We start from the raw sequence: 23,991 nt of genomic DNA, 5'->3' as shown, positions 1-23,991 counted from the left end.
TTTGGTGACACTCAGACCAGGGGGACCAAGTCTCCCCACTGGGGACGCTGGAGAGTGAACGGAGATGCTGCATTTTCTGCATACACCGACTGCAGTCATCTCTCAGTATCCTAGGGGGGTTGGCTCCAGGACCCCCAGTGGGGACCAAAATCCTCGGATGCTCAAGTCCCTTAGTCGGTCCTAGGTATCTGTGGTTCTGCATTTGTGGTGTCAACCAAACACAGATCATGTATTATATTTTGCCTGGCAGTTGGTTGAATCCACAGATGTGAAAATCTGCTGACATGGGGAGCCAACTATGCCCCCCCACCTTTTAATAACGCCATTCATGGCATATGAGGGTTCTTGGGCCAGGGATCGAATCCAAGCCACAGCTGCAGCAATGCCAGATTCTTTAACCCACTGTGCTGGGCTGGGGAGCAAACCTGTGCCTCCGCAGTGACCCAAGCCACTGCAGTCAATTCTTAACCTACTGTGCCACAGCAGGAACGCCCAGCTATCCTCTCTTTAAACATCTCTTGCAAGATCTATTCTAGCCTGTCTTTTTGAACTATTTGGTTGAAGTGCCCTCCTGGTGAACCAACAGCAGCAGCAAAATCAAGGACTCTTCACAGGACTCTATCTAAAACAGTGCTCCTCCGAAGGGGCGCTCTATTCAGAATCGGGGGTTCTGGAACAGGAGGCAGGAGGACTAGGCAGAAACGTCGGCTGGGATGTTCTTAATTAGTGATAACCAGGCTGGGTGGCCACGTGCAACACCTGGATCATTAAAGAAGCCACTGTCACCTGAGCCCCACCTAGTTAAGTGGTGGGGCTTGACTGCTGGGAGGAGGGGAGGCCCAAGAATAATGGATTCTTTTCTTTTTTCCTTTTGTTTTCGCTTTTTAGGGCCACACCCATGGCATACGTTTAAGTTCCCAGGCTAGGGGTTGCATCGGAGCTACAGCTGCCAGCCTACACCACAGTCACAGCAACGCTGAATACAAGCCGTGTCTGCGACCTCTACCACAGCTCATTGCAATGCCGGATCCCTGATCCATGAGTGGGCAAGGGATCAAATCCACATCCTCATGGATACTAGTCTGATTCATTTCCACTGTGTCACAACAGGAACTCCGGAATCATTGATTCTAATGCATGGCTGGACTGAGCCTCTGCGTTGAAGGAGGCAGTACTGTGTTGAGGGGGCGATTCTTTGTGATGTTATCGGAATTCCGACACCCTCCAGTTTACAGACTGTTTTCCTCTGCACGGGCCCCTGGATGCCGTGTGGTATTTATAGAGCACCCTCTGTAAATACTGCAGTGCTGGGCAGTGTGCAAGGTGACAGGGCCCACGATGAGAAGCCACAGTCCCCAACGTGATGGAGCTCACAGGGAAGCAGCCACAACTACAGATACAAATGGTGCACTTGCCACACACCACGAGGTTCAGAGCCCCAATTTAGGAGACATTCATCTACCTGGCCTCAGGCAAATCAAACGAACCTCTCGACAAAAAAAACTGTTATCTCATCCACATGCGTGAGGACTAGAAGCCTTTTTTTCTTTCTTTTTCTGGCCGCACCGGTGGCATATGGACGTTCCCAGGCCAGGAGTTGAATCAGAGCTGCAGCTGCCAGCCTACGCTATAGCCACAGCCACAGCCACACCAGATTTGAGCTGCATCTGTGACCTTTGCCATAGTTTGCAGCAACGCCAGTTCCTTAACCCGCTGGGCAAGGCCAGGGATGGAACCTGCATCCTCATGGATACTAGTCGGGTTCTTAAGCCGCTGAGCTACAACGGGAACTCCAAGATTAAGAGCCTTAGAACAGTGCCTGGTATTTCGTAAAGTGTTTGGTAATATGCACATGATTGCAGTTAATCTCAACAACCTCATGAAGCAAGTGCTTTTGTTAACATTATTGCTACAGGAAAGGTCACACAGCTATGATTTGGTACAGCTGGGCTTCAGACCCTGTGCATTTAACCACAAGGCTGTAACTGCCTGCTTCTCGGGCTGCTCTTGGGGAAGAAAGAATTCAAGAAAACCCACCAACCAACCCCCTACATGTAACAGAGTCTGCAAGGGTTATAACAGAGGCAGGGCCTGGCATGACTCAATCCAACCTGGTTGGATGAATGACACATTGACAGGTGGCAAAGCCCACAGAGGATGGACCCTGAAGGAAGCTATAGATCTTCGAGCCTTGTCACAACGTTGGGACTTGAGCCGACAGGTTAGGGGGGTACATGGGCAGGTCATGCTCACTGTGTGTGACCGTCACAGAGAAGCTCAAGAGCAAGGTAAATGTCCTCATTTTATGTCTACTTCTTTTGGATACATTTTATTATTTGTTTTGTTTTAAATTTTTTTATTATAGTTGATTGACAACCTTCTGTCAAGTTCTTCTGTAAAGCCACGTGACCCAGTTATATGTATATATACTTTTTTTTTTCTCATGTTATCTTCCATCACGTCCTATCGCAAGTGATTGGATATAGTTCCCTGTGCTGTACAGCAGGACCTCATTGCTCCTTTTATGTCTGGAGAGACCAAGGCCAGATAGATGACCCCAGATCACAGAGCTAGCAAGGGGGACAGTCTAAATTCAAATGCGGGTAGATCAACTGCTGAGCTGCCTTAAGCACTCTGAGGCATCCCTTCCTGTCAGTGGGAAATGGTTCAACGTCTCTACTTCCATGTGGAAGAAAAATTCCAATGCTGGAGAGAAACTCCTAAATGTCCTAGCATTCTGCCTGCGAGGCCAGGAGGCTGGGTGGGATGCTACAGCCAAGGTCTGAACAGTCAGCCAGGGGCAGAACATTCCAGAAAGCCAGAGGGCCCCACCCTGAGCAGGACTCGCCAGGAATCCTCTGTGTTTCCTGAGGGGAATATGAGGGTGGGCGGAAGAGCCAAAAAAGGGAGCAGCCTCCGACTGCAGTTTCGGGGACCTCCCCCTTTCTGGAAGCTTCTCCTGGCCATGCTCCTTTCCCCGGAATTGTTCAGCTGCAGGAGTGGCAGTATTGCCATCCGGTTTCCCATCTTCCTCCAGGGAGCACCCTCAGGGCAGCAGGTTAACTTTGGCCTCTTTCAGGGGGCAGGTCAAGAGGGAAGCGGGTCTGAATGCTAACCGTGGGTGGGGTCTCAGAGCCTCTGGAAAACCACCCCCTCTTCTCTTCCTGGGTATCAAGTGGGTAAGAGACTGCAAAGCAGGGTTATTCTTTTATCCCACTGGTGCTTATGAAAGCGTATTTCACCGATGGTATTAGGCTCCTCTTCTTTCCCCTAAAAAGGTGATGATGTGATAATTCTACGAGGAGAGATTAGCAAAGGCATTAGGAATTCCCTTATAAAGAAGGTTTTGACCATCAGCATGCTTTCCAAGAAGGACGCAAGGTATCGTGGACATTAAAAAAAAATTATGGGAGTTCCTGTTTAGGCTCTGATTACCGAATCCGACCAGGAACCATGAGGTTGCGGGTTCAATCCCTGGCCTTGCTCAGTGGGTTAAGGATCCAGTGTTGCCGTGAGTTGTGGTTAGGTCGCAGGTGTGGCTCGGATGCGGCGTTGCCGTGGCTGTGGTGTAGGCCGGAGGCTACAGCTCTGATTAGACCCCTAGCCTGGGAACCTCCATATGCCATGGGAGCGGCCCTAGAAAAAGCAAGAAGACAAAAAAATAAAAATAAAAATAAAAAAATAAATAAAAAATTAAAAAAAAATCATGGTAACTCGTATGTGGAATCTAAAAAAATAACGCAAGTGAACTTATTTACAAAACAAAAACAGACATCCAGACATAGAAAACAAACTTATAGCTACCAAAGGGGACAGGTGGGGGGAGGGAGGGATGGGCTGGGGGCTTGGGAGTGGCATCTGCACACCGAGGTCTATGGAATGACTGGACAACAGGCACCTGCTGCAGAGCACAGAGAACTCCACCCAAGATTCTGAGATAATCTTTACGGGAAAAGACGCTGAAAGAGAATGGATGTGTGAACATGTATAACTGAAACCACTGTGTTGTACAGTGGAAGTTATCACAACATTGTAAATCAACTATACTTCAATAAAGCTTTAAAAAACGGAAAAAACTGTGGCAAAACATACACAATACCAAATTTACCACCTTAATCATGTTTAAGTGTATATTTCAGTAGCACTGAGGACATTCAAAAGTTGTACAACCAATGCCCAAAATTCTTTTCATTTTGCAAAACTGAAACTCTAGTCCCATGAACCAAGGCATCAAGTGTATCTTGAAGGCAAATGTTATTTTCAAAATTAAGTGGGTGTGGCCCACACACTCAGAGGTCTTCAATACTCTGAATTCAGAATTCTATCATTTACCCTCCTTCTATTGCCTGAGCTTTTTACTCCAATGTTTCATCAATACAACATATTAAAAATGTAAGGCATGAGGAGTTCCCGTCATGGCTCAATGGTTAAACGAATCTGACTAGGAACCATAAGGTTTTGGGTTCGATCCCTGGCCTCACTCAGTGGGTTAAGGATCCAGTGTTGCCGTGAGCTGTGGTGTAGGTCACAGACATGGCTTGGATCTGAAGTGGCTGTGGCGTAGGCTGGCAACTACAGCTCTAGCCTGGGAACCTCCACATGCTGCAAGTGCGGCCCTAGAAAAGACAAAAATAAATAAATAAACAAACGAACAAATAAAAATGTAAAAAATAGGAGTTCTCTTGTGGCTTGGTGGGCTAAGGACCTAGTGTCGTCACAGATGTGACACAGGTTTGATCCCTGGCCCAGGAACTTCCGCATGCTGCAGACATGGCCAAAAAAAAGAAAAAAAAAAGAAAAATAAAAAAAGTAAGAACTAAAGATAATAAATACGAAAGTCCAGTTGTTCACAAAACAGACTAATTTTCCAAGAATCTAACCTTAAGATTATCTTTGTAGCCCACCATCACTTTTTAAAAAAAGGATTCACACATTTTCTGCTGTTTTAAACAGTATCTGGAAATGATGGAATTTTTAAAATATTCTTTTTCAGAGAGTTCCGGTTGTGGCACACGCTCCATAAGACGTCATTTGTATTTCATTTTTAATCGACACAGGATTGTGCAAAAGGTCTGCCTCACCACTCCTCTTTACCTGTTCCTTTCCGAATCAACCACAACCCTGACAGGGAACAGCAAGCCCCAGGAACAGTCACACTTGGAATCTTCACGGGCTCAGGGCACAATGGGAATGGGCCAGGTGAAATGCGTCACCGGGATAGGTTTGTTTCCAGAGCTCCTGATCACAAGCAATGCTACGTGAACTGTTCGCACACTGCACTCAAACCCTGAGGGAAGGCGCCCAGGACCTTTAGGTCGGAGCACGACCTTTTGTATTTAGATCACAAATAACTGCCTTTGCGGGACAGTTGAAGACATTAAAGAGGGGCGTGTCTGAAGTGAAACTTTCATAACTCAGCGTTTTAGAGAAGAACCCTAGCCATCTTTTCTCGTCTACGCACTGGGAGGATGACATGCAACTTTCTTGGGAGCTGAAGGCCTGGTTCATCCCCCTCCCCCCATAACCACCCCCCCACCTCCACCATCAGTGTTCCTGATCAGCATTTATTGCAGGTTCGGTTCCTGTTGAAACGCCCTAAGTTCCTGGGACTCTTCCTGCCCAGTCTTCCTGCCATGGAGCCGATGAAGAAGTGAAACCCTCTGCCCAGGCTGAGTGTGCCCTAGAACCCAGTTTACAGTCCCTGCAGGCTTGCCAAGGCCAGGACAGCATCCCGTGCTGCAGTCATGACCCCAGCTTAGAGTCTGGAGGTAAAGGCATGAGGAGTAAAACCAACCAACCAACCAAAAAATCCAAACAACTGGTTTCCTAACATGGTATCTCAAAAGCCCAAGAGCAGCCTATGACCAACTGATGGCCAGGCCATCCATGGACCACAATATAGGGTCTCATGATCAACAGCTTCTTCAAGAAGGGATCCTGAGTGGCTGGGGGGTTCCAGCGGGCTACGCTACAGCTGTGGCAACGCTGGATACTTTAACCCACTGCGCTGGGCCCGGGATCAAACCCAAACCTCTGCATCGACTGGAGCCACTGCAGTCAGATTCTTAATCCACTGTGCCATGTGGGAACTCCGTGGCAGGACTTTGTGACAGTTTCACAGATGTGTGCACACATCAAAAGGATCAAATTGTACCCTTTCAACGTATGCACTTCAAGGTATGTCAATTACGTCTCAAGAAGAAAATGGCACATGGTTGAGACAGTAAAAGGCATCCACAGGGAAGAGTACATATAAGGAAGTCCTGCCCCCAGGGAGTTTTTAGACAGACGCTCTGGTCACACACAGAAGTGGGCTCTGCCTGCTTACAAAGTCAAGCCCAGAGTGGACACGCATCTCGAGGAATTCTCTTCCCTGAGGATGTGTAAGATGGTTTGAAAAATACAAGTTCTCTTAAGAAACAAGTCTCTGGACACAAATTAGTTGAGTCTCCCCTAAAATATAACCCTGCCTGCAGACATGAGCTCAATCTCATTCTCTTCTCCAGGAGGAAGAAAAATGGGGAGGAATCAGACTCCTTACCCCCGAGGCTCCTCTGAGCTCCTTTAAGTATTAATTTGTGAATCAGCGCAGGGTACCAGAATTTGAAAGCCTGACATTAGAAAGAAAACTTCTGAAGAACCTGACATGATGCCCCAGGGCATAAGGAAGACTAAATTGATGTGCCTGCAATTTCTGGTCCAGAGAATAATCTTCGCGGTTACAAAGAACATCAACAGAGAAAGGAATGAGGCCCACATGCAACATACTTCGCAGGAAGGCAATATTAAAAGGGGGTGATTTAAATACGTTGGAGCAGGAGTTCCCGTCGTGGCGCAGTGGTTAACGAATCCGACTAGGAACCATGAGGTTGCGGGTTCGGTCCCTGCCCTTGCTCAGTGGGTTAACGATCCGGCATTGCCGTGAGCTGTGGTGTAGGTTGCAGACGCGGCTCGGATCCCCAGTTGCTGTGGCTCTGGCGTAGGCCGGTGGCTACAGCTCCGATTCAACCCCTAGCCTGGGAACCTCCATATGCCGCGGAAGCGGCCCAAAGAAATAGCAAAAAGACAAACAAAACAAAACAAAAAAATAAATACGTTGGAGCAACAGCCAAAGGGCTTTTTAAGCCAACAGGGTTACCATTTCTTTTCCTGACTACTCAGACCTCACTCCTACGTTTGGAATTCTTTTCTGTTGAGCTTTTCCTTTAGTCCCACTTGGGCAAGGGGACAAGATACCCAGACAATCAGGCCATTCCCTATGACGGTCATGTACACAGAGAACTAATCACCGTAGCATCCTCTGTCTAAGACCAAAGAGTCTGGCTGCCAGAGGAGGGCCTGAGATGGAGGTCATCACAACAGACAGAAAGAAATAACTTTGCTTTCTTTTGCACCGCTAGCACAGGGAAGGTTCCTGGCTAGGGGTTGAATGGGAGCTGCAGCTGCGACCAACACCATAGCCTGCGGTAACACCATATCCTTAACCCAATGAGCGAGGCCAGGGATTGAACTCACATCCTCGCGGAGACTATGTCGGGTCCTTAATCCGCTGAGCCACAATGGGAATTCCCTTCTTTCTTTTTCAAAATGCCTTTATTCAGTACCGCAGCAAACATAAATGGTTAACACAAGGCCCAGATAACAGAAAAACTGGGGTTTGAGCCCAGTCTTGTCACTCTTGGACCTGTGCGACCTTCGGCAATTTCAATTCCTTGTGACTCAGGTTCTCTGCTTTAGAATGGAGAGAACAGTTTCTCCCAGAGTTGGCATAAAAATTGATCAAAATATATAAATATATTTTGGAGTGTGCCCGGCATGTAAATATTTATAGTTGCAATATATTGTTACATACTTTTTATATACAGTTACATACTCTTCACATATATTTTCTTTTTTGTCTGCACCTGTGCAATATGGAAGTTCCTGGGCCAGGGATCGAATCCGAGCTGCAGCTGAAACATATACCACAGCTGCAGCAAGGCCCGATCCTGAACCCACTGCCCCGGGCCAGAGATTAAACCAGTGCCTTCGCAGTGACCTGAGCCACTGCAGAGACAACACCACAGTGCCACTTTGTAAACTCCTATATCTTACTATTTTTAGTCACTGGTTCAATAAATATCTAGAGAGTGCCTATGATGGGCCTGGCAGTATGTAACTTAGTGCAGAATTTTTCTTTAAGGAATGGATATCCATCTTTCTTGGATAGAACTCAGGACTTCCCTCCAACACTGTGACAGCCCCATCTTTGCTAAAGCATTCAAAACATTTTTGCTATTTTATCATGATCTTGGTAGCTTTCCCAAGAAGGAAAAAGAGGTGGTATAGACATCAGCATGGGGGGAGCTCCCTGGTAGTTCAGTGGGTTAAGGAGCTGGCATTGTCGCTGCTGTGGTGCAGGTTCAATCCCTGGCCTGGAAACTTCTGCACACCGAGGGCATGGCCAAAAAAAGAAATCTGTATTTTTTTGTTAGGGAAACTGAGGCACAGAAAGGCAACTGGTTTGCTAAGAGACATCTCACTGGCCCCCAGTGGAGCTGAGAGAAGACACAGCTGGACATGGAGTGAGATGGACCATTTTCCAGAGGGTTATAATAGAGACTCTGGTCTCCCTGGACCTTACTAAGCTGGTCCACTCAAGAGGAGGTTGTGGTCCAAGAGGGAGGGATTTTCACGTGTAGGGAGGCCTGGGAAGACCAGCTGATCAGGTGCCTTTGCCTCAGCCCTCCTCAATGGTTTTCACAGCCAAGTGTACCCATATCTCAGATGGAAATGTACTGTGAGGCATTTCCTAAAATTACTTGACCCCCTCTTCATGGAGAACCTACTGGGCCTCACGTTCCATGAAGCACATTTTTGGGAATGCTGGTTCAGAGACTGGTTTTTGAGTACGGTGGCTTTTGGAGAAAATCATCTAGAATGAGAAATGCAAGTTTAAACCAACCAAACTGCCTCCCTTCTCTCTCTTGAGTCGCTGAGCTGGAAAGGAACCTCTCCCCAAGCACACTGGGCGGAGGCCAGCAAGGTTCAAGGGCCCCGACACACAGGTTCTGGGGTCCCAGCCGGGCTTTGAATCACAGCTTCTCCCATGACACATGCCAAGAAGCTGAGAATTGCAGCCAAGACTCCTGACCTTGCTGAATGAAACTGTTCAGAGCTTTCCATAGATCACAGCAAGTCAGTGGTGGGGAACGCGCCACCACTGGTTACAAAGGATCAGAGGGTCATATTCTCAGCCATCGTGTTTTTTCCCAGGAGTTGGCTGGAAGGAGCAGCTTCTGCGTTTTTATCCTCTTGGGCAACAGGACTCCTCAAAGTTAATCTCGCCTCTGGGTTGGCATCATAGAGGTGTCCACCTGGGGCCCCCGACTCGGATAGCGTCACCATGCGTTCACCAACCAGAAACACAAGAGTGAGCTGCTGCATGGCCTGCTGCTTCCTTCTCATCAAGTTTCCATCAGCCCACGGGACTCCAGTTACACTGAATCCCTGGCATCATTTGTTCACCTCCTCCCTCCCTTCCTTCTGTTTCATGTTCTGACAACACCAGACCCACCAGGAATCTGTCTCTGGCCTCCACGCTAACCTACCCAGGGAACAGCCTGCTTAATGGTTTGGCTTGAAGAATCCCCATTTCTAAAGACATTTTCAGGAGGTCATCTCAATAATGGTAAAGTATTTAGACATCTAGCTAGACAGGAGACTAGGGAAATTACATTTATGAAGAAATACTTCATTTTTCAAATTTTTTATTTTTGGCCTCACCCAGAGCATGCTGAAACTCCTGGGCCAGGGATGGAACCTGAACCACAACAGTGACAATACTGAATCCTTAAACCGTCAGGCCATCAGGGAGCTCCAAGGAAATACTTTTTTTCTTTTTCTTTTTACACCCACACTTGTGGCATATGGAAGCTCCCGGGGCCAGGGGTACAACTGGAGCTGCAGCCGCCAGCTGGCATCACAGCCACAGCAACACCAGATCCTTAACTCACTGAGCGAGATCCTCTGTCTCTCATCCTCTGAGAGACAACGCTGGGTTCTTAAGCTGCTGAGCCACAACGGAAACTCCAGGAGATACTTTCTAAATGACCCTTCTCAGTGGTCATCCCTGCCTAAAATGCCCACTAGGGTCATTCTGGGGAAGTCTGTAGATATAAAGTTCTGGGGTTTTGGTTTTATATATATATATATCTTTATATCTTTGGATATAAAGATCTGGTTCATTTGCCTTTGGGGCACAATTAACATTCTTCACTCTTTTCTTTCTCTTTTAAGCTTTTTGAACACAGAGAGCTTAAGATGAAGACTCCTGTGCTTTTCCAGAGTGCCACGTGGTCACGTCAAGACGGCCGGCTCCATGGTCATCAAGCCCAGGCCCACATCCCAGCTCTCTGCACACCAACTCCTGGCCCAGGAGAGGAAGGGGCCTTACGGGCGACACCCATGCTTTCTGGTGGTTGAGATCGGGAAGGAGCTGACGCCACAGCAGTGACTTGGGTCTGAGCTGCCACATGCTGACCCAGCTCTGACTCCCTCTGGGAACCACTCAGCCTGAGGCCAACAGAACCAGAGCCAGAACAGAGGGACCCAGCTCCGTGAAACACCTACTCCCCAGGGTGGAACCAGAAGCTCACCCCAGGGCATCCCTATAAGAATGACGGTGTGAGACCCACATTTCCTCAGGATGTCAGTGGTGGGTGGGCTTCACACGCCTTTCTGCTTCACAACTGCCCTTCGAAGGATGGATCATTAGCCGCTTTTCTTTTCTTTTTTAAAATCTTATTTTATTCTATGGCCACACTGGTGACACACTGAAGTTCCCAGGGCAGGGACTGAAGCCAAGCTGCAGCTGCGACCTATGCCAGATCCTTTAACCCACTGCGCCTGGCTGAGGACTGAATCCACGCCTCTGCAGCAATCTGAGCTACTGCAGTCAGATTCTTAACCCACCGTGCCAAAGCAGAAACTCCAACTTTTGGCGTTCCCATCGTGGCTCAGTGCTTAATGAGCCCAACTAGTATCCATGAGGACGTGGGTTCGATCCCTGGCCTTGCTCAGTGGCTTAATGATCCGGTGTTGCCATGAGCTGTGGTGTAGGTCACAGAAGCAGCTCAGATGCAGCATGGCTGTGGCTGTAGTGCAGGCTGGCAGCTACAGCTCTGACTTGACCCCTAGCCTGGGAACTTTCATATGCCGCTGTTGCGGCCCTAAATAGACAAACAACAACAATGACAACAAAACTCCAACTTGTATTTACTTTCACTTACCTTCTTTGAAAAAATTGCAGTTAGATGTTAAGGCTCAAAGCGGTCACTGGCTTAGGATTACTCTTATGGACTGAACTATGTCCCCCTGCCGCCCCAGCAAATTCACATGCTAAAGCACCCCCCCACACCATCCGCCAGTGTGACTGTGTTTGGAGACAGGGTCTTTAAAGAAGTAATTAAGGGTGGGACTCTAATCCAGTAGGGCTGGTGACCTTATAAGAACAGGGGATGACACCAGACATGTGTATACAGGAGAGGCCACTGAGGACAGGGAGAAGGCGGCCGTCTCTAAGTCAAGGAGAGAGGCCTCAGGAGAGACAAAACCTGCTGCCACCTCGATTTTGGACCTGCAGCCTCTAGAACTGTGGGAAAATTAATTTCTGTTGTCTAAACCAATCTGTCTGTGGTATTTCATTACGGCGGCCTGAGTTGACCTGAGCTAAGAGTGACATAGTTAAGCAGTGCCCTGGTGTGAATGTACATACCTGGGGCCAGTAGTATTAACTTCGGTCTTTGTTTCAACAATCTCAGGCTGGCCTTCAGATTTTGGATGCCAATCTCATTAGCTATAGCTATATAATAAAGAATCTGATTGGCTTCTGTCTCTGGTTCCTGGGAGGGAAACTTTTAAATCCTTGGATTTCACCAGTAACAGAAGTATCTTTTAAAAATTTTTTTTTCTTTTTTGGCCGGCCTGCAGCATATGGAGTTCCTGGGCCAGGGATCAGATCTGAGCCACAGCCAAGCCCTAAGCCACAGCTGCAGCAATGCCGGATTCTTAACCCACTGTGCCAGGCCGGGGATTGAACCTGTGTCCCAATGCTCCCAAGATGCTGCTGATCCCATTGGGCCATAGTGGGAACTCCCAGAGGTACCTCTGATGAGTCACAATCCCCTTGGATTATACCTGCATTTATGCTAATGAGATGACCTGGGTAAAGGCTGGTCACCACAAAGACCAACACTGTCCAGGGAGGAGACAGAGGCTGGAGACTGGGTTGTAGGTCAGTCTCATGACCAACTATTCAACCCAACCTACGTAAGTATTGCTGGGAATGTAAACTGACTCAGCCATGATGGAAAACAGTATGAAGGTTCTGACAAAAATTAAAAATACAACCACCAAATGATCCAGCAATTCCACTTCTGGGTACATACACACAAAGGAAATGAAAACAGGATTTCAAAAGATATCTACTCTCCCATATTCACTGCAGTATCATTCACAATGGCTAAGATATGGAAACAATTTAAGTGTCTGCCAATAGATGAACAGATAAAGAAGATATGATACACACACACACACACACACACACACACACACACACACACACACACACACACAATGGACTATTACTTAGCCATAAAAAAGAATGAGACCTTACATTGGCAACAACCTGGGTGGACCTTGGGGGCATTATGCAGAGTGAGATAAACTAGACAGAGAAAGACAAATACTGCATGATCTCACTTACATGTAGACCCTAAAAAAGCTGAACTCACAGAAACAGAGAGCAGAATGCTGGTTACCAGGGGATGGGGGCTGGAGGAACTGGGGAGATGGTGTTTAAAGGTACAAACTGCAACTAGTAGATAAATAAGTCCTGCCTGTAGCTTTGTCATATGAGCTGTATATGACACTGGAAGGATGAGAAGTGATAACCAGTGTCCAGTGTTTGTAAAACGATTAGGGAAAAATGTGCTGGGAAGCCTAAAAGGTTAAGCAATGAAGACTTTTTTTTTTTTTCCTTTCTACAGCTACATCTGTGGCATATGGAAGTTCCCGGGCTGGGGGTCAAGTTGGAGTTGCAGCTATGACCTATGTCACAGTCACGGCAACACTGGATCCAAGCCACATCTGCAACCTATGCTGCAGCTTGAAGTAACACCGGATCCTTAACCCACTAAGGCCAGGGATTGAACCCGCACCCTCGTGGACACTGTGTTGGACACCAGATCCTTAACCCACTAATCCACAATGGGAACTCCTAAGACATTTTCGGGAGACACTCGATCCCATCACTTGTTGAGTGAACTTGCACTGAACTCTAGAAATATTCCACATAGTCTTGTACAGAGTCATAATGAAGACTCAGCTACTAGGAAAAGGAACATCACAAATTACCGTAGCATTTCCTCAAAGGCTGAGGTAGTTAACATTCCCATTTTACAGAGAAGTGGTCTGCCCAGGTTACCACAGCAACAGAGTGGTCCAGTCTAGGCACCTGATTGCCCATGATGGGCCGAGAAGTCTCCTGAACGTGTTATACATTCTCATTCACTGAACCCTAGTCTTAACTCCAGGAGGCAGGTTCTAGCATCAATTTCCAGATAAAACTGCAGCAGGAAACCTGGAGGCAGTTAAGACTGCCTGGTTATAGATAAGGAAACTGAAGCTTTCCTTCAGTTTCCTGATTGGCTGAGGTAAGAGAACAATTAAGTATTAACTCAGTAGCTCCAGGACCTTGGCTAATTTGAATTCAGGCCAGGTTTTGAAGCCAGGCCATCTGGCCCTAGAGCCTGTGCTCTCAGCCTACTGGTGACAAGCTGTTCTTCCTTGGAGCCAGATGGCTTGATTTTGCACAGATGTCTTTTACCTGCTGTGCTACCCTGAATAAGTTACTTAAATGCTCTGTGCCTAAACTTCCTCCTCTGAAAAATGGGGAGAGTAATGGTTACCTACTTCAGAGTTATGGAGCTGATTAGCATCTGATGATTCAGCACATAGGAGACACTTAGAACAGTTTGGTACAGAAAGAAGGGCTCAATTAGCTGATGCGATGATTAATCACAAAGCTATAAAATTTCCCAAAGCATTTAAAGAATGGTTTATGTAATAAAAGCTTGAGTCACATTTAACCGTTCAAGAATGTATTCACTAGTAGAAAGCAAAGGATACTTGTATTTTCAATCAGCTGGTTTCAATCTAGAATAATGATTTCCAAACCCTGTGGGGTCTGCCAAGAACCACCCCCCGCCCCCGTCAGGTGAATCTCTGTTCGTGGTGGGGGACGAGCTGGAGGGGTTCAGACTTTATGCATTTATTTATTTTTTGTGTGCTTTTCATGGCTGCACAGGCAGCACATGGAGGCTCCCAGGCTAGGGGTCACATCAGAGCTGTAGCTGCTGGCCTACACCACAGCCACAGCAACGTGGGGTCCAAGCCTTGTCTGCGACTACACTACACCTCATGGCAACGCCGGATCCTCAACCCACTGAGCAAGGCCAGAGATTGAACCCGCATCAGGGATAATAGCGGGGTTCGTTATCACTGAGCCACCATGGGAACTCCAACTTCCTCCATTTAGATATAAACGAAAAGCAGCTTGGGAACCAGTGGTCTGTCTAAAAGACTACGGCAGGATCACACAGCTGCGTCTGCTTATTACTATACATACACGATTCCCTGCAATTATCAAGTGCAGGACCCCAGCTGCTCTGGTATAAGGGTGGCAACTATGACACAACAGGGCACACTCAGAGGAGGCAGTATGGGGCAACACGACCCCCTTCGCCTTTTTCATATGCCGCTCCTGACCAAGTCAGGTTATGGAGGGAAGTAAGAGCCCAAGAGAAGGGTTCGAAGGTCCAACAAAGTACTGAGGCTTCCGGGTAAAGACACGGCACAAAGTAGAACTTCAAGAGAAGAGAAGAACAATCTAGCGTGATGTGCAGACAAACTGGGATGGATCTATGGAGGAGGCTGAGGTGGCTGCTACCGGATGTAAGCTAAGAGGACAAGGAGTGTGCTGATGATGCTGAGTCCGCGCTGCTCTGTGTCTACACAAGGACGGTGGTGGGAATAGAGAAAAGGTATTGCTTTAAGAGGGGGAAATCGGCAAGGCTTCAGGAGGGGAAAGAGTTAAGGAAGAAGGCACAAAAAGGAGCCTGGGTTCTGAAGCTTGGTTGCCTTGGAGAACAGTGGGCTCACCTCCAAAGCAGGTGCAAGAAAGAGAGGACTAACCTGGATTTCAGGGGATGTATGATTCGTGTTGGGGGTTGGGTCTGTGGACCTGGCGCTGCCACTAGATGGTCACTTCCATCTGCAGGCAAACCTCGTTGGAGTGCACGTCACTTTACTGAGCTTTGCAGATACTGTGTTTTTGTTTTCATAAACTGAAGGTTTGTGGAAACACTGCCTCAAGCAGGTCTATCAGAGCCATTTTTTTCCCCCTCTTCCCTCCCCTCTTGTCTGTGTTACATTTTGGCAATTCTCGCACAACTTCACACGTTCTCATTGGTAGTTGTACCTGACCATCATTGATGTTACCCTGGTAACTGCAGATGCAGTGGCAACAGCAAGAGAACTAGAACTAGAAGATGGAACTGAGTTGCTGCAATCTCATGATACAACTTCCACGGATGAGGAGTTGCTTCTGATGGATGAGCAAAGAAAAGTAGTTTCTTGAGATGGGATCTACTTATGGTGAAGATGCCATGAAGAGTGTAGAAATGACAACAGAGGATTGAGAATATGGCATAAGCTTAGGTGAGAAAGCGGTGGCAGGGTTTGAGAAGACTGCCTCCAATTCTGAAAGAAGTTCTACTGTGGGTTTTACCCCTGCATGCTACAGAGAAATCTTTCATGAAAGGAAGAGTCCATTGATGAGGCAACCATCATTGTTTGCAGAAATTTGTCACAGTAAACCCAAGCTTCAGCAACTTTCATACTGATCAGTCAGCAACCATCAACACTTCGGCAAGATTGTCCACCAGCAGAGATACTATCACTTGCTAATGGTTCAGAGGGTGGTCAGCATTTTTAGCATGAAAGTTTTTTTTTTTAATTAAAATAGGTACTTTTTTTTTTTTTGTCTTTTTGCCATTTTCTTGGGCCACTCTCGTGGCATATGGAGGTTCCCAGGCTAGGGGTCTAATTGGAGCTGTAGCCACCAGCCTATGCCAGAGCCACAGCAATGCAGGATCCAAGCCTCATCTGCGACCTACACCACAGCTCACAGCAATGTCGGATCCTTAACCCACTGAGCGAGGCCAGGGATCGTACCCGCAACCTCATGGTTCCTAGTCAGATTCGTTAACCACTGCGCCACGATGGGAACTCCCAAAATAGGTACATTGTTTTCAGACATAATGCTATTGTACACTTAATAGCCTAAAGTATAGCATAAACACAATTTTTAAATTGAAGTACAGTTGAATTATAATTTTTTATTAGTTTCAGGTGTACAACATAGTGATCCAATATTTTTGTAGAATGGTATCATGTAAAACACAACAAATAATAAATGTTGCCGAGGATGTGGAGGAAAGGAAACCCTAGTACCACTGTTGGTTGGGATGTAAACTGGTGTAGTTACTACGGAAAACAGTACAGAGGTTCCTCAGAAAACGACACCTAGAACTACCATATGATCCAGCAATCCCACGCCTGGGTATGTATCTGAAGGAAATGACAACACTGAAAAGATACAGGCACCCTGATGTTCACAGCAGCATTACAGACAATTGCCCAGACAATGGAAGCAACTTAAGTGGCCATCAACAGAAGAATGGATAAAGAAGTCAAGGTACACACACACACACCCATGAATATTACTCATAAAGAAGCATGAAAATGTGCCATGTGCAACAGCATAGATGGACCTGGAGAGTTTTATGCTTAAAAATATAAGTCAGACAGAGAAAGTAAAAAATGGTTTTCACTTGTACATCTAAAAAATAAAACAGGATATGCAGCAGGAATCCAAAAACATGGCGTGACTTTGCTTTACTGCAGCCCCTGGAACCACACCTGCAACGCCTCCGAGGTCTGCCTGTCCCTAGCAGGTGGCTGAGGTGTGGGACTGGGGCTGTGGCAAGATCTGGGAATCTCCCCTGTTGCTCTGAACTAATGAAACTGTTAGTTCTTGACCAGGCAAGTGAGGAAACCGGGAAGCAGAGAGAGTCAAGGGCTAAGAGGCAGGGCCATGGGGATGGAAGAGTCGGGAAGGTACAGGGCAGCCGAGCTCCCCTCAGACGTCTGGTTCCTTCCTCCTCTGCCTCTGATACGGACCACACCGTATTTCCCAGGAGAGGGGTCCCTTCCCACCATCTTTGGGCTGGTGGGATGCGCTGCAGCAGAAGCTGCCAGAACCAACAGCTCTGCCTCCCAAATTCCCCCGCATGAGGAAGGATGGCATGCTGTTGATATAAATGCACAGAAAAGGGGGGGGTGTCGCAGCCACTGGAGAGCAAATCGTGAGAACATGCAGCCCATTTTAGAAGGAAGAACACCCATCCCTGGGTGTGAACAAGTTGTACAGCCTGAATAACAATTCCTCACCTCTAGACATGACCTCTTGCCCCCAGGAAGGCACACTGAGATCCAGAGGGCACAACGAGAGACGAATAAGTGAGATTTACCAAATGAGCAAGTATCTGAATGGAGCCAAGAGCCAAGAATCAATCTGTGAGTTACGGGTGAAAAAGAAAAAACACCCAGATTTTGTTAACTCACAGATTCCCGTGAAGTCACCCCTTCCAGATGGCCAGCTCACTCCCCATTTCCATATTCTATTCTGGCGGGGGTCGGGGGGGGGGTGTGCATGTGCGTGTCTGATGTGGGTCTCTCCCCTACTAACGAAATGATTCACGTCTTGTGATCTGCACGGTGTGTTGAGCTCGCTTTTAATCCCTCGCCTTTCTCATCCCTCTTGAGCAGAGAGACTCAACCCACAGTCTTCAGTTCACACCCATCCCCTGAGGCTCCTTTCTGCAAACACTGCTTTGGGCTACCTTAGGGAATCTGGGGAAATGATCTGGTAAAAGGATCAAAGACACAAATAACTCAGCAGTAACACAAAAGGACAAAGAAGACCACAAAAGCAACTTTCCAAAGGGTCGATCCTGGGAGAAAGGGAGATGCATGTTCTCCTCCCCTGAAATTTCCTTTCTCTCCCTCCTTTTGAATCACACGAAACTGTCCTTTCAGTAGGACCAAGTCGGTCAAATATTGGCCATTTCAAATTGTTCCAGGCACTATATTTAAAGAACAGTTAAAATTAACATCGAGGGAGCACGGGACACAGAAACGGAGGAATGGGGGTGGAGGGAGAGTAAGGGGGGGGGCGAAGAATATGTTGCTAGGCAACCAAAGCCTGGACCCCAACTGTCTGGGAGATGCTCTTCTCTCCTCTCCCTGTGCCTGGCTAAGTTGTCTGCTCCTGGAGCTGTGTGTGCGTGAATGTTGGGGTGTGCGGGGAGGGGGGTGTCCCCAGATGATCGCATCAATCTGTTGTACCCCGACACTCTTCTCTCTGTCACAGCCCCACGCGGAGACTGGGATTCTCTTTTGTTGTTGAGCAGAGCAGAGCTCACCAACCCTTACAGAGAGGCCCTCAATGGAGAAGGGAGGATGTACAGGTCCCTCTTTCCTCTTGCCGAAGGGAGACACCCACGAGCTGCCCATAGCACCCAAGGGTGTGCTTTAGGACTATTTCTTATTCCTCCAGGGCACAGAATGACCTTCCGATTCTCTGCAGTGACCACTATGTTCTCTGCCTCTACTCTATACCTGTATAAACATCTTTTTGCTTTACCATGTGCCTTCAAGATGTTAAATATTATCAGCCGCCCCAGGGGCTGGAAAACATCTGTTTGGCTCATGTGGGGGCGTGCCCGGCTTTGCAGCCAGGAGTCTAATAAATGGTGACAGCGATCCTGGCGACGTTCGCGGTCAGCCCACAGCTGCGCTGGTTAACTCCCCTTTGGCCCTTGTTGTATGAGGTGGCCGGGTGGCCTGGGAGGTCCCAGACAGAAGGCTCAAAACACCCAGGGCCCTCAGTCTGCTCCCAGCTTCTGCACATGGCTTCGCAGCCCTGGCTGAGAGGGGACCTCCTGGGGACCTCCTGATCAGACAGGGACAGATGGCAGAGCCACCCCCCGCTCTAGTAGATGTGCAGGGAGCGAAGCGGACTAGCCTTCTCAGTGAAGGTGTAGCATCAATTCTGTGAGTTTTCTTCTTGGCAAGGTGTGTCTAGGGGGGATTCCTGGCTTCCTTAGTAGAGAATGAGCCTTTGTATTTTTATAGAAGAATATGATAAACCAACAGAGGTAGCTGAGGATGTGGGTGAGGGTGAGTGTGTATGTGGGTGTGTATATGGCTGTGAACATGGGTGTGAAAGTGTGTATACACACTGGTGTATACATGACTGTATACATGGGTGTTTGTTTTTTTGGTTTTTTGGGGTTTTTTTGCTTTTTAGGGCCACACCCGCAGCATATGGAGATTCCCAGGCTAGGGGTCGAATTGGAGCTGTAGCCGCTGGCTACGCCACAACCACTCCACCAGATCCGAGCCACCTTTGTGACCTACACCACAGTTCATGGCAATGCCAGGTCCTTAACCCACTGAGTGAGGCCAGGGATCAAACGTGTGTTCTCATGGATACTAGTCTGGTTTGTTTCCGCTGAGCCACAATGGGAACTCCCTACATGGGTGTTTATGGTGTGTCTGTAGGTGTACACATGGTGTATGTGTATGGTGTGTATGTGGGTGCATACAACGGTGGGCACATGGGTGTGTATTGTGTGTACGTGGGTGTATACATGGGTGTGTACATGGTTGTGTATGGTGTGTGTGTGATGTGTATGCTGTGGATGTGTACGTGGGTGTGTACCGTGTGTGTGCGCACAGGTGTGTGCATGGGTGTGTATTGTGTGTACGTGGGTGTATACATGGGTGTGTATATGGTTGTGTATGGTGTGTGTGTGGTGTGTATGCTGTGGATGTGTACGTGGGTGTGTACTGTGTGTGTGTGCACAGGTGTGTGCATGGGTGTGTATGGTGTGTACATGGGTGTGTGTGGTGTGCTCATGGGTGTGTATGGTGTGTGCGTGGGTGTGGATGTGGATGTGTACAGTGTGGATGTGGGTGTATACGTAGGTGTGTATGCAGGTGTGTACATGGGTGTGTACGTGGGTGTGTATGGTGTGTACATGGGTGTGTGTGGTGTGCTCGTGGGTGTGTATGGTGTGTGCGTGGGTGTGGATGTGGATGTGTACGGTGTGTATGCGGGTGTGTACATGGGTGTATACATGGGTGTGTATGTGCGTATGCGGTGTGTACACGGGCATGCACATGCAAAGAACCCAGGGCTGTTCCTTTATCCTATGCGGCACTACTAGAGTTCCAGATTTCTAAAGAAATCTTAGCTTGTTTTTACGCCTATGAAAGGTAAGAGCATTTACTCTGCCTTCGGTGCTCCTGCATCCAGAGCCCCTGTGAACTTACTGAACCCTGAAGCCGGCCGGTATCAACAGCATCTTTGTCAGGCAGAGAAAAGTGATGAGCAGGCAAGAATTATTTAATCTGCTGCTAAGTTTCTTCCATACCCGACACCCTCAGGCTTAGACACGGTGGGGAAACTCTCCACCTTCAGGTGTCAAAGGTGCAATTTTTCACCACGCAGATCAGAAACTGAGTTCAAAGCAACGAAATGACCCTGGTAAGCCCGTCTTCAGTTTTTGACCTGAGATGAGGTTTTAAGTCTTCAATTCAAGGCACTTGTTTATGATTTATTTATTTATTTGCCACACCCAGGGCATGTGGAAATTCTCTGGCCAGGGATTGAACGTGAGCCACAGTACTGACAATGCTGGATCCTCAAACTGATGAGCCACCAGGGAACTCTCAATTCCAGTCATTCATGAAGGTGGTCGTTGGGGCCAACATGGCAGCCACACTACATATGAACCATCTCAGGTCTCAGGTTTTTATCGTATATACTTCTTACTGTGCAGCAAGAGAAAACAGGCTAGAAAGTCAGAGGATCAGTGTTCAAGCTGCACCTACTACACTGTGACCTTGAGGAAGTTAATTGATCTTTCCGAATTTCTGTTTTCTCCTCTGAGTTAGCATCTACTTTCAGAATTAATGTGAAAATTAAATAAGACGTGCTCCAGAAAAAGTCTATAAAGAACCGTAAAATGCCATTATTGTGGAAGACATCCAATAGGAAATCTGGATAACTTTAAACAAGCCTATTAAGTTCAGTTTTTTCCCTCTCACTTAAATGATCTACTTTTGTTTTTCCTGCACCCACAGATATAGAAGTTCCTGGGGCCAGGGATCGAATCCAAGCCACAGCTACAACAATTCTGAATTCTTAATCTGCTATGCCACAGCAGGAGCTCCTAAATGATCTACTTTTTGTTTGTTTTTGTTTTTGTTTTTAGGGCCGCACCTGTGGCATATGGAAGTCCCCAGGCTAGGGGTCAAATCAGAGCTATTGCCGCTGGCCTATACCACAGCGGGATCCAAGCAGAGTCGGCAACCTATACCATAGCTCACAACAATGCCGGATCCTTAACCCACTGGGTGAGGCCAGGGATGGAACCTGCATCCTCATGGATACTAGTTGGGTTTGTTACCACTGAGCGACAATGGGAACCCCTGAAATACCCTTTAGAGACATACCCAACAGAAATGTCATGGAAGCCCAACATGAAATTTTAACTATGGGAGTTCCTGTTGTGGCTCACTGGGTTAAGAACCTGACATAGTCTCTGTGAAGATGCAGGTTTGATCCCTGGCCTCCCTTAGTAGGTTTAGGACCTTATTTTGCCATGAGCTATGGCATAGATCACAGATGCCGCTCAGATATGGCCTTGCTACAGCTCTGATTAGAACCCTAGCTTAGGAACTTCCGTATGCCACAAGTGCGGCCATGAAAAGAAAAAAAATTTTTTTTCTAACTTGGAAACAAGGAACAAGTCATAGGTGAGACTAATTTGAATTATGTATTTCTTTGATCTCACACATGCCCATCCCCAACAGCATCATTTCAATATGTAATCATCAACATAAAAATCATTGACACGACATTTTACTTCTTTAAAAAAATACAAAGGCTTCAAAATCTGGAGCATGTTTTACACTGACAGCCCATCTCAATTTGGACTGGCCGCATTTCAAAGGCTCCAACCGTACACCACAGTGCAGCTTTAATGCTCTCCTGATGCATGGAATTCCTGTTGTGGCGCCGCAGAAATGAGCCCAACTAGGAACCATGAGGTTGCAGGTTCGATCCCTGGCCTCGCTCACTGGGTTAAGAATCCCACATTGCCATGACCTGTGGTGTAGGTTGCAGATGTGGCTCAGATCTGGTGCTGCTGTGGCTGTGGTGTAGGCTGGCAGCTGTAGCTCTGATTCGACCCCAAAAAGACAAAAGACCAAACAAAACAAAACAAAACAAAACTCTCCTGATGCTTCTGTCCCTCTGCTTTTTTTTCAGGATTAGGGACACTGTGTAATGTCCAACAATATTCCAGCTACTGTCTTTAATTCCCTTGAAAACCAGGCCCTTTGAAGTTTGCTCCATTTCTCAGAATCACAGAACGCTCTGTTCCTCTATTTTTTTTTTTTTTTTTTTTTAGGGCCACACTTGTGGCATATGGAAGTTGCCAGGCTAGGGGTCAAAGTGGAGCTGTAGCTGCCAGCCTACACCACAGCCACAGCAATGCCAGATCCTTAACCCACTGAGTGAGGCCAGGGATCAAACCCATATCCTCGTGGATGCTAGTCAGGTTCTTAACCTGCTGAGCCACAACAGAAACTCCCTGTTCCTCTATTTTAACGGAAGTAGAGAGTTATAACTATGCTGCCAAGGGCCACTAAGAGATGGGGTTAGAGAAGACAGCCCATAATCCTAGGATCAGCCCCCAGTCACTGGGCAGCTCCCACTGTGCAGAGTTGGGGGGGATGGAGAGGACTCCAATGTACTCTATCAAAGAGAGAAGAAATTCTGCCAAGAGAGCATAATACCGACTTATTTCAAGTGCTGGGAGAGGCCTTGAGCTGGGGCATCTCAAGAAGCAGAAGGTACGTGTCTGTTTCTCTTGTGCCGGCCTGTCTTCCCGGAGGACAGGATACCACAAAGTCTCAGGAGCCTCAAGAGACCCTAATAAGGAAGGAGCACACCTCAGCCATTCCAATCTAGTGAAAACCTATTCTATTTTCAAGGAACCCAAGAAAGAGCCCAGGATCTTCCCACGAACGGCTTCTGGTCCCCCACCTACTGACTTTCACTGTCAGGAAATTCTTCTCTGTCTCATTCAAAGGAGTCTCACTAAGGCTGGAGCATATTTCTCTTTCTTTGCTCCCAAGATGCTCCCTTAAACATGCATTCAGATCAGAAAATAAGTGAAGAGGAGTCCCCGCTGTGGCGCAACCAGGTTGGCAGCATCTCCGGAGCGCTGGGATGAAGGTTCGCTGCCTGGCCCTGCACAGTGAGTTATGGATCTGGCATTGCCACAGCTGCAGCTTAGGTCACAACTGCACCTTGGATCTGATCCCCCAGATGCTGTGGGGTGGCAAAAAAAAAAGAAGTTAAAAAAAAAAAGCAGGAGTTCCCGTCGTGGCACAGTGGTTAACCAATCCGACTAGGAACCATGAGGGTTTGATCCCTGGCCTTGCTCAGTGGGTTAAGGATCTGGCGTTGTCGTGAGCTGTGGTGTGGGTCACAGATGCGGCTCAGATCTGGTGTTGCTGTGGCTCTGGTGTAGGCCGGTGGCTACAGCTCCGATTGGACCCCTAGCCTGGGAACCTCCATGTGCTGCGGGAGTGGCCCAAGAAATAGCAAGAAGACAAAAAAAAAAGAAAAAGTAAAGAATGTCATTCTAAAGGAATGACTACAGGAAGATGAGAATTGAGAAGTTCAGTTTAATACAAAACATCCCTGGCACCCTCCCATCTGGTTACAGGAGCTTCAAGAAGAGGATG

At 47.6% G+C, this 23,991-nt stretch overlaps 1 protein-coding gene across 2 annotated transcripts in view; it reads right to left on the bottom strand.

Moving 5' to 3' along the window:
• FRMD4A (FERM domain containing 4A) overlaps positions 1-23,991 on the bottom strand; it is a 358,568-nt gene that overhangs the window by 184,948 nt on the left and 149,629 nt on the right. The window lies entirely within an intron of this gene.

This window comes from Phacochoerus africanus, chromosome 12 (assembly GCF_016906955.1).
Source record: "Phacochoerus africanus isolate WHEZ1 chromosome 12, ROS_Pafr_v1, whole genome shotgun sequence".
NCBI lineage: Eukaryota > Metazoa > Chordata > Mammalia > Artiodactyla > Suidae > Phacochoerus > Phacochoerus africanus.
The sequence above is the reverse complement of the archived record's forward strand: the minus strand, read 5'-3'. Positions and strand labels throughout refer to the sequence as shown.